This window comes from Humulus lupulus, chromosome 9 (assembly GCF_963169125.1).
Source record: "Humulus lupulus chromosome 9, drHumLupu1.1, whole genome shotgun sequence".
Classification (NCBI taxonomy): Eukaryota; Viridiplantae; Streptophyta; class Magnoliopsida; order Rosales; family Cannabaceae; genus Humulus; species Humulus lupulus.
This window is the reverse complement of record NC_084801.1, coordinates 175,539,727-175,549,551: the sequence shown is the minus strand read 5'-3', so window position 1 is coordinate 175,549,551 and position 9,825 is coordinate 175,539,727.

Sequence of the window (9,825 nt, the reverse complement as noted above, 5' to 3'; positions counted from 1 at the left end):
GATGTACTCAACACATGAGATCAAGAGAATAGGCCTGAGAATTGGTTCTTTATTTTCAGGGAGAGAAAACTATCGTTCTATTTTTCACAGAGCGAATGTTCAGAGTTGTCTTACATTCTCTTCACTTATCTGAATAATTTTCTGATCAGTCATACTTAACAGAAAATATTCAAATTTTAAAAAAATAAATCTGTAACCATTTTACAATTTACTTTTTAATTAATTAATTATTCTATTAATGAAAAAAATCCAAAAACCAATTTCTGAATTATCTATTAATTAATTAATTAAATAAATAAAATTGAAAATCCCATCCCTGAAAAATGCTGGCCCTACACGCCACACACAGTCCTGGACTGTGTGTGAACGTGTAGCTTCCTAATTTCTAGGGATATTGGTTTTTCAAATTTTATTTAATTATTTATTCAAATTACTTTGTCAGATAAGATCTAACAACCTGATAACTAATTCAAATTTGAATTCAAATTAATTATCTCTTTAATTAATTATCAAATATAATTAATTATTTGAATAAATATTAATCTTTTAAATTCAAATCCAATTTGAACTTATCAGATCATTATCTCCCACTCAAATAAAGATATTTAATTAATTCTACCAATTAATTAAATCCAAAATTTTCGAAAATAAATATTTAATTTATTATAATTTTGAAAATTATAATTAATTAATTATTTAATTAAATTTCAAAAACTAATTTAATTATTTAATATAATTTTGAAAATTATACAATAATTAAATATTAATTAATTTTGTTAACTACAACTAATTTGTAATTAATTAATTAATCACTATTATCATATAATTGCATATTTGGCCTGAAGAACAAATTTCTTCTTAAATATGTCTTTAAACGATTTTCCCTTCATATCAACTCTTACCTTGAACAGTGTTGATAGAACCGCTATGGGGACCTATGGACCTATAATTCCAAACTCCAATAAATTTGAGATTATTAATTAAACTCTTTAATTAAATAATCTTAATTTATTAATCTCATGATTATTCCACTATAAATATGAGACTGCACTCTTGTAATTATAGACATTTCATTTACTGAGTACATTATATTCATAAAGCGTCCATTGATATAATCATTGCATACAACTTGACCCTCTAATAATGGTTCATAATTAATCGGGAATAAAATTATCGTTTTACCCTTTTAATTATCTCTTGTTTCCTTAAGTACCATTGACTCTACTAGTGAAGGTTAATTCATAACTAAATTATGAATTTGAGCTCAATAACCTTTCAGTCCCAAAAGTCAACCCTTAAGAGAACCATCATTCAATCTCTTGCGAGAAGATATAGATTCCATATCTGTATACTATGTCACCAATCATCTATATTAATGAGTTCCCAAAACAAAAGTTTCTAGCCTGATCATTCTGACAGACCCTAACAAGTGAATCAAAGAACTCATATAATATAAACAGGAGTTCATAGTAACTTTAGGATTAAGATCTATTTGTATATGATCATCAGTTGATATATTTAATTAATACTTTGAAACAGTATTTAACTAAGTATTAATAAACATATATGGTCTAGTTCTATATATTCTCTAATATATAAAGCACATGCACTAAAGTGTCCTACCGCACTAGTGATCTGGATCTAGATCACATGTATTCATAATACTAGTGGACCGTACTTGCAGTATTTAATCTAAAGATTCCATAACTTTATTTTACTGTGAACTATTCAAGTTCATTTATCTCAAACACAATCCTCCCGTACCAATACGTGTTTGAGATTACATATATGAACTTAGGAATTTTCTTGATATTTACATAATATTATCATAGAATAATACAGTCCATAAAATATATGCATAAAAAATTCAATTTATTTATTTATTTAAAAAAACAATGTCTACTACATATGCTTTCAGGGCACATTTCCAACATATGTGACATGCATGGTTATTCTTGATGCATGTTGGTTGATTAAATGTTACATGCATGGTTATGATTAAGGCATGTCAAGTGATTAAATATGATGCATGTGCTGCACGAGAAACATGTGGTTAGGGCATGCTATGATTATTGAATATGAGAATGTTCAGAGCTTGAGCCTCTGTGTTTATGCATGGTCCTAATTATGCTAGCAGTTGTTAAGTAAGCATGTTGAATGCCTTATATTTGGATATTTGACATATGATATATGTTTGGTGGCATTGATTACTTGTGTGTGTGGCACCAACTGTTCGGAATAAGCACTGACCGCGTATTACTGACCTGAGATTCAGAAATGGCATAAGCGTCAAGGACGCAGGGCCGAATGAAGATTAGATCTAATCGATATCAGCATTGAATGACTTATATGGGGTATTAATGCTGAACCGACCTGAAGGTCGATGAAAATTATAAGCGCTTGGCTAGCCTAGGACTAGTTACTCAGAGCCAGGGCCTAAGGCCTAGGTGACTGCTTGGCACATGGCTAGGGAACAGTGTTCCATAGTTGTGACTCTAGGGTCATGAGGAAGGTTATGTTGGTGACTAATCATCATGCACCTATCATGTTTAAGCTAGTGAAAGGATCACTTATTTAGAAAGGGAATGGAACCCACCTTAATGACTTGTACCACTGTCACTACTCTATTCAGGGCTATCAGCTCAGTATGGTTACCGGAACCACCAGTGATAAATCACTTATCTGATTGAGATTGACTTGATAGTCGTCCACTCAGGAGGGCAGGATTCTTTATCCTGGATACCCATCATTATGTGTGAATCAGTTTTCCTGCTTGGTTAAGGCTATATCTGCTAGGCGTGTGCCTGATGATTTGATGACATGTTATTACTGTTCATGAGCATATCGAGTTTTCTTGCTGGGCTTCGGCTCACGGGTGCTATGTGGTGCAGGTAAAGGCAAAAGAAAGCTGGATCATCCTTGAGTTGGAGATCTTAGGTATCGATGTGTACATATGTAGCTGCTCGACCGCCACGACCGAGGTTTAAAGGAAATGAGCTAGGGTTAAACCTTGTTTTGCCGCTTAGACCGGCTGGATGTAAATATCTTCTATAATGGACCTTTAAATTATATTTTTGGGATCCCAATGTATATATTAAACGTTCTAATGAAACGTTATATCTTAACCAAAAATTTTAATCCCTAAACCGCTAATCATACTTAGTTACATGATTTTGGCCAAATGACTCCATTAGCGAGTTTAGCACTGTTTACAAGGCACACCGTAACGGTCCCTGGAGTTTAGGGCGTTACAAGTTGGTATCAAAGCGAGCCAAGGTTTATGGTTACAAGGTTTTGGCCAAATGACTCAATTAGCGAGTTTAGCACTGTTTACAAGGCACACCGTAACGGTCCCTGGAGTTTAGGGCGTTACAAGTTGGTATCAAAGCGAGCCAAGGTTTATGGTTCCTGAAGACAAGCTGGGCATGTACACTCGTCACTGAAGATAGCTTCACTCAGGGAATGGTAACTATTTTCGTAGTTATGTGCTTAACTGCTTAAATAGAATGTAAATGCTTTACCTACACATTGTATTAGGGAGCATGAGATTTTGATAGAGCTTGGCTCTTGACTATATGATTATATGCTCCATGAATATATATATATATATATATGTGTGTGTGATTATGTGATTACCTGCTCTGTGAATATATACTTGTGATATTTGCATGCTGGAGTTGGAGGCATGGTATGAATGTTGGAAGAGCAGGGATTATGATTGATGTATGAATGCCATGGGCATGTTTTTAGCACTGCAAGTGGTTTGTGATTGTGGTGTGGTGAGATTTATCCCGTGGGGAAAGCTTTCGATATGCTCATCATGATTAATGTGTCAAGTTATTAATTGTAGATTTAATCAGCAGGTTTACATTCAAGGCAGATAATGAGGCCTGGTGGTGGTTATACAGAGGCTGGGGGTTACAACCAGGGTATCAGCTGCTCATCTGCTTCTATGAATTTTCAGCAAATGATCACAGATTTGCAATCAAGATTGCAGAGGCATGAGGAAGAAATTAGGTGTGTGAAGCAACAGCGGAATCTGTTGGGGAGCACCTCTTCCTTTGCTATGCCAGGAGTGGCATCAGCTTTGGCTCAGCCTAGGGTTGAGAATAGATGGGAATTCCTCTGTGGAAGATTTCAGGAATATTACCCTCCGGTCTTCGAGGGAGGCCTAGATCCATTCAAAGCTGAGCAATGGATGGGCATGATCAGTTCCATTCATGATAGTATGGGGCTGGTAGGTCACGATAGGGTGATCTGTGCTATATGTGTACTACGGGATGATGCCCGGACGTGGTGGGAGGTAGTATCCCAGACCTGAGACACGGCTGTGATGGACTGGAAAGAATTTAGGCAGTTGTTTAATGAGAAGTATTATTGTGATGTAGCTAAGACTGCTAAGATGAATGAGTTTCTGAATCTCGTTCAGGGTAATGCATTAGTGACCGAGTATGTTAATAGATTTGATGGGTTGGCCAAGTTTGCTTTAGATATGGTACCCACAGATGTAGTTCGAAAGGAAAGGTTTATTCATGGGTTGAATCCTAGAATAGTTCAGGACATTAGAGTTGCCCCAGTGTATGAAGTCGCTACCTATGCTCAGGTGGTAGGGATGGCTCTTGTTGTTGAGAGCGCAGGACATCAGATTGGGAAGCAGAGTGCTGAAGAGCATGGAGCTCAGATGGTGGTACCTCCACTCATTGGAGCAAGTGAAAAGGAAAGCCGGAAGACATATCCAGTATGCGCTCGGTGTAAGAGGCATCATCTAGGAGTATGTCGAGCAAGGGCGTGCTTCTCATGTAAGATGTTTGGACATCGTAAGAAGAATTGCCCAATGCAAAGGAAGGATGAGCAAAAGGGGATGGAAAGCTCGACTCCAGCTCGAGTGTTCATTTCGATGCAGTCGGAATTTGAGGCTGAGACTAGATACTCAGAGGTGGCAGGTCAGTTTTCTGGTTCTGAGTTTTGAGTTATGCTATTTGACTTTGGTGCCATGTTATTCCTTTGTTGTTGCATATAGAGAAAGGCATAAAGATGATAGATATATATAGATCACATGGTTATGTTGTGATGGAAAGGAAATATTGTATTGGTGACTTAAGAGATGAGTTGGGTTATGATAAAAAAAAAAGACTCATCAGTGGTTTTGGTAAAGCTAGTTATGACTAGCTCAGTATGATTTTGGATTTGGATTGGTTAGCCAAGAGTGGGGCAATTTTAAATGGCAAAGAAGAGACAGTAACTCTTGGGCTTGAGAGTGGGAAGCCTTGTGATAATTGGCAATGTGCATGGTTTTGTATGCTGATGACCTCTGTATTGAGAGCTAGAGTTCCACTGCAGTCGCTCATTACAATCAGCCATGCTCAGCACTGAGCAGTGGACTACAAGGAGTTAATCAAGGTCTTGAATGATCAGCTGGTGGAAGCCCAAACCAAAGTAGAAACTCTAACTTCTTCTGAAAAGGATCTTAGATCCAAAGTTGAGCAGGTGGAGAAGACCATTGCCGAGCGGGATGGATCTCTTAGGGAGCTTACTGATGAAAACTAGAAGCAAATTCAAATTAACAGGACGTTGACTGATCAGGTAGAAAAACTGACTCGCGAGAACGAGGAACTGAAGCGAGACAAGGAAGTCAATCTCGCTCGCTACAAGGAAATTTGTTTCAACTGCTTCTACCAGGTATGGAAGTTGAACAAACCTCTCAACCTCGACTTTCTCATAGAGGAGGCCAAGGCAGAAGAACTTGCCAAATTCAAGGCGAAGGCCGTTGAGGAGGCAACTAATCCTGCTGGTGTTACACCTTTTTCTCCCACGTTATCATTCCGACCGGAAGAAGTCACTGATGTTGAGGATGGTGTTGATCAACCTGAGTGACAATCCGACCAGGGAGCCCCATAGCCAACCAGAGAACTCCTTACCTGACTAGTAGACATTTATTTTATATTTTGCTATTGTACTTTTCTCGTATGGTCGAGCTATTGGCATGAACACTTCACTTTTTTAGACTTGAGTCATTTAAAAGTTTTATTACCATAGATGTCTTACATTTTCACATGAGTACTTAGTTTTCTAACTTAGAAATTCTAAACATTTCATAAGTCACTACTAAGCATGCTTTCTCACATTCTTATTGCTCTAACATTTTATGAGCATAGCATTTTGTTTACACACGAATAGTTTTTCTTAACTTAAAATTTTGAAAAAACTCAAAGTTACTTAAGCTTTGTAAAACAAGTTAGCTTAACGACCCTTTTGACTTCAAAAATTTACAAGTCAGCCTGAAAACAAATATTGTAACGCCCCAACTCCAGGGACCGCTACAGTGCACATTGCAAACAGTGCTAAACCCGCTAATCGAGTCGTTTGGCCATAAACGTGTAACTAAGTATGATTAGCGGTTTAGGGGTTAAAAACTTTCGTTAAGATATAACGTTTCACTAGAACATTTACTGTATACATTGGGATCCCAAAAGTATAATTTTAGAGTTTATTACAAGAAAGTGTTTACAACAGGCCGTTCTAAGCGGCAAAACAGGGTTCAACCCTAGTTCCACTTTCAAACCTCGCCCAAGTATTGGTCGAGCAGCTGCATATGTACACGTCATCACCTAAGCTCTCCAACTCAAGGATGGTCCAGCTTCCTTTTGCCTTTACCTGCACCACAAAGCACCCGTGAGCCGAAGCCCAGCAAGAAAACTCATATGCTCATAAACTGTCATATCATGATATCAAACCATATCTGGCATGCCTAGCAATCATAGCTCTATTCAGCCTGCAAATGAATTCCAACAAATGTTGGGGTATCCAGGATAAGAAATCCTGGCCTTCTGATTGGAGGACTATCAAGTCAATCCTAATCAGATGAGTGTCGTAACACTTGAGGTTCCGATAAACCATGCTGAGTGACCGACAAGCGAGTTACTAATTCAAATGGAAGGGTGGCTGTTGGGTCAGCCTCTAGCCTTCAATAGGTTCTGGTAAACCATACGACTGACAAGCAAGTCACTAATTCAAATGGAAGGGTGGCTGTTGGGTAAGCCTCTAGCCTTCAAGCGCTTATAATGTTCATCGACCTTGAGGTCGGCCCGACATTAATGCTCTTTGAGTCATTCAATGCAGAAAGTCGATTAGATCTAATCTTTGATGGCTTGTGTGATACACGCTAAGGCCGTTCTGACTAATGAGTCAGCGCTATGTGACCAGTGTCCAGTACCACTGCCGAACCTGACTAATGAGTCACAACTTCACAGTTGATACTAACACCTTTGCCAATTCTGACTGATGAGTCAGTGCAACGTGACCAGTGCCCAATACCACTGCCGAACCTGACTAATGAGTCACAACTTCATAGTTGATACTAGTACCTTTGCCAAATTTGACTAATTAGTCAGTATCATGCACAGGTAAGCAATGCTATCAATGTGTATCATATGCCAATTATCCAGGAATAGGGCATTCAACATGCTTACTAAACAGTTGCTAGCATAATTATGATCATGCATAAACACAGAGACTCAAGCTCTGACCAATCTCATATTCATCATTCATGGCATGCCCTAATCACATGTTTCTCGTACATCACATGCATCACACTTAATCATCCAGCATGCCTCAATAATAACCATATGCAAATGGGAAAAATTGCCAAGCATACATTATGCTATCAATGTTCATATTCAACATCCAACATGCATCAATCACAACCATGCATGTCACATATGGGGTGCAGTTTTCTTACCTTGGGTTCGAGCAAGAATTAATTAAAGAAACGCCCCTTGAGAATGATCAACCTTTTGGTCCTTTGGCGGTTACCTGGTCATAACCAATTATGGGATTCCATCAATAAAATAAATCATAAAAGGTTCCCAAACCAAAACCTAGCCTCCGAGACATCAAACACTACTAAACTGGGTAGTAGGATCGACCTCAAGGCCTAAGGCTTGAATCCCTAAGCCAAAAAGCTATTTCTGGCCAAAAAGCCACTAAGGGCCGCGGCCCTCCTTGGCCATGCCGCGGCCCGCCCCTCAAACAGAGGCGCCTAAACTCAGCATCCTCCAAGGGCCGCGGCCCTCCCTGGCCATTCCGCGGCGCAACCTCCAGTTCAGCCAAAACCCCTGTTTTTCTTCCCTCGCGTTTTCTCTTGGAACCAACCCTTCAAACCAAGTTTAAACACCACTCAAACCTCCAATACAACCCCTAAACTTTATCTATAACACTCCCTTAGCAAAACCCAAGATAAACCCCAATAAAAACTTCCATTAATTCCAACTAACCACCAAGAAATCACAAGCTGAAACTTAACACAAAAACAGAGTATAACCAGACTTTCATGGCTGAGTTTCCTTACCTCAAGCTTGGTTTTCAACCCCCCTTCAATAGCTGAATCAAGTCCCTAAGCCCTAACCTTGATTTCCTAGCTTGTTACCTCATGTTGGCTCTCAAAATTCCAAAGGGAGAAAGAAGGGAAATGGTGTACGGGTGAGGAGAGAGAAGAGGTTGATGTTGCTCTGTTTTCTAACAATTCTACAGCCTTCTAAACCCAAAGGCTGATATATATCTTGGGAGTGAAAATACTATTTTGCCCCTAGGTCAAATAAAAGCTTCCAAACACTCCCAAGGGTAAAATCGTCATTTCCCGCCTGTCTCGTTAATTATAATTAACACCCTCTAATTCCCATTATTCTCAAATACCAATAATTCACATCTCGTTACCCTTTAAATCCCGACAACGTTCTAATCACCAAATTACCCCGAGACTCACTCCGAGCCCCGAATTTAATCCTGTTATGACTAGACCGAAAACTTGCATTCCCATGATCGTATCATGACGAATGACTCGAACCAATCCACATATAATGTGGTAAAATTATAATTCACCCATATGCATGAAATTACACAATCACGCCCCCAACGACCAAATTACCAAAATGCCCTTGCAATTAAAATATGAGCCCATATGCATGCATTCACCATCATATAATAATATAATTCACATAAACATGCATATAATCTTTAAATACCATAATAAATCAATTATGGCCCTCCTGGCCTCCTAATCAAGGTCCTAAACCTTATTAGGAAATTTGGGGCATTACAAATATCTTTGCTCGTGCTCTTATTGCTTGTGTTGAATTATATACCAGTATACCCTATGTGCCCCCCAAGTGATTGAGGGTTGAAAAATCCTTGATCACTTGCTACTTGACCGAATTTTTCCGAGCAGTTATTACTCGTGAAACACATTGAATATAAGGAGGATATTTCAGTAGTTAAACACTGCAAAAACATTCAACTATTTAAACGTTGGCCATTCATCTGATGGAGACCGCCAGTTGAACACTGCCCGGTTTTTCCTCCAGAAAACCTTTTTTGTTTTAAGATGCACTGACAGTTGAACACTGCCTAAGAATAATCAACACATATGCAAAATTTATAAAAATATTTGACCGCGCTGCGCGTGATCTCTTTTATTACTCGTAAAAAAAAGGACAAACTGTGTCTAATTACGAGTCTAAAAAAAAAAATTGTTCAAAAATAAAATGATTGGTTAGCAAATAGCCAGTTCACAAACAAACTTAAATAACAAGTTAAACACTTGAAACTAAGCTACTACTCTGTAAGCAGTATTTATTGATAATATTTCCTCAAGTGCTCCCCATTCCAATAGTTCCTGCTCAGCTCTCCATTTAATCGAGAAAGTTTGTAAGTGTCGGGTGGTAAGACTTGCTCAATCTGATACGGTCCCTTCCAATTTGGTCCTAGCACTCCAGCTGCCGGGTCTCTGATGAACACCTTTCTAAGGACCAAATCTCCGACCTGGAACTT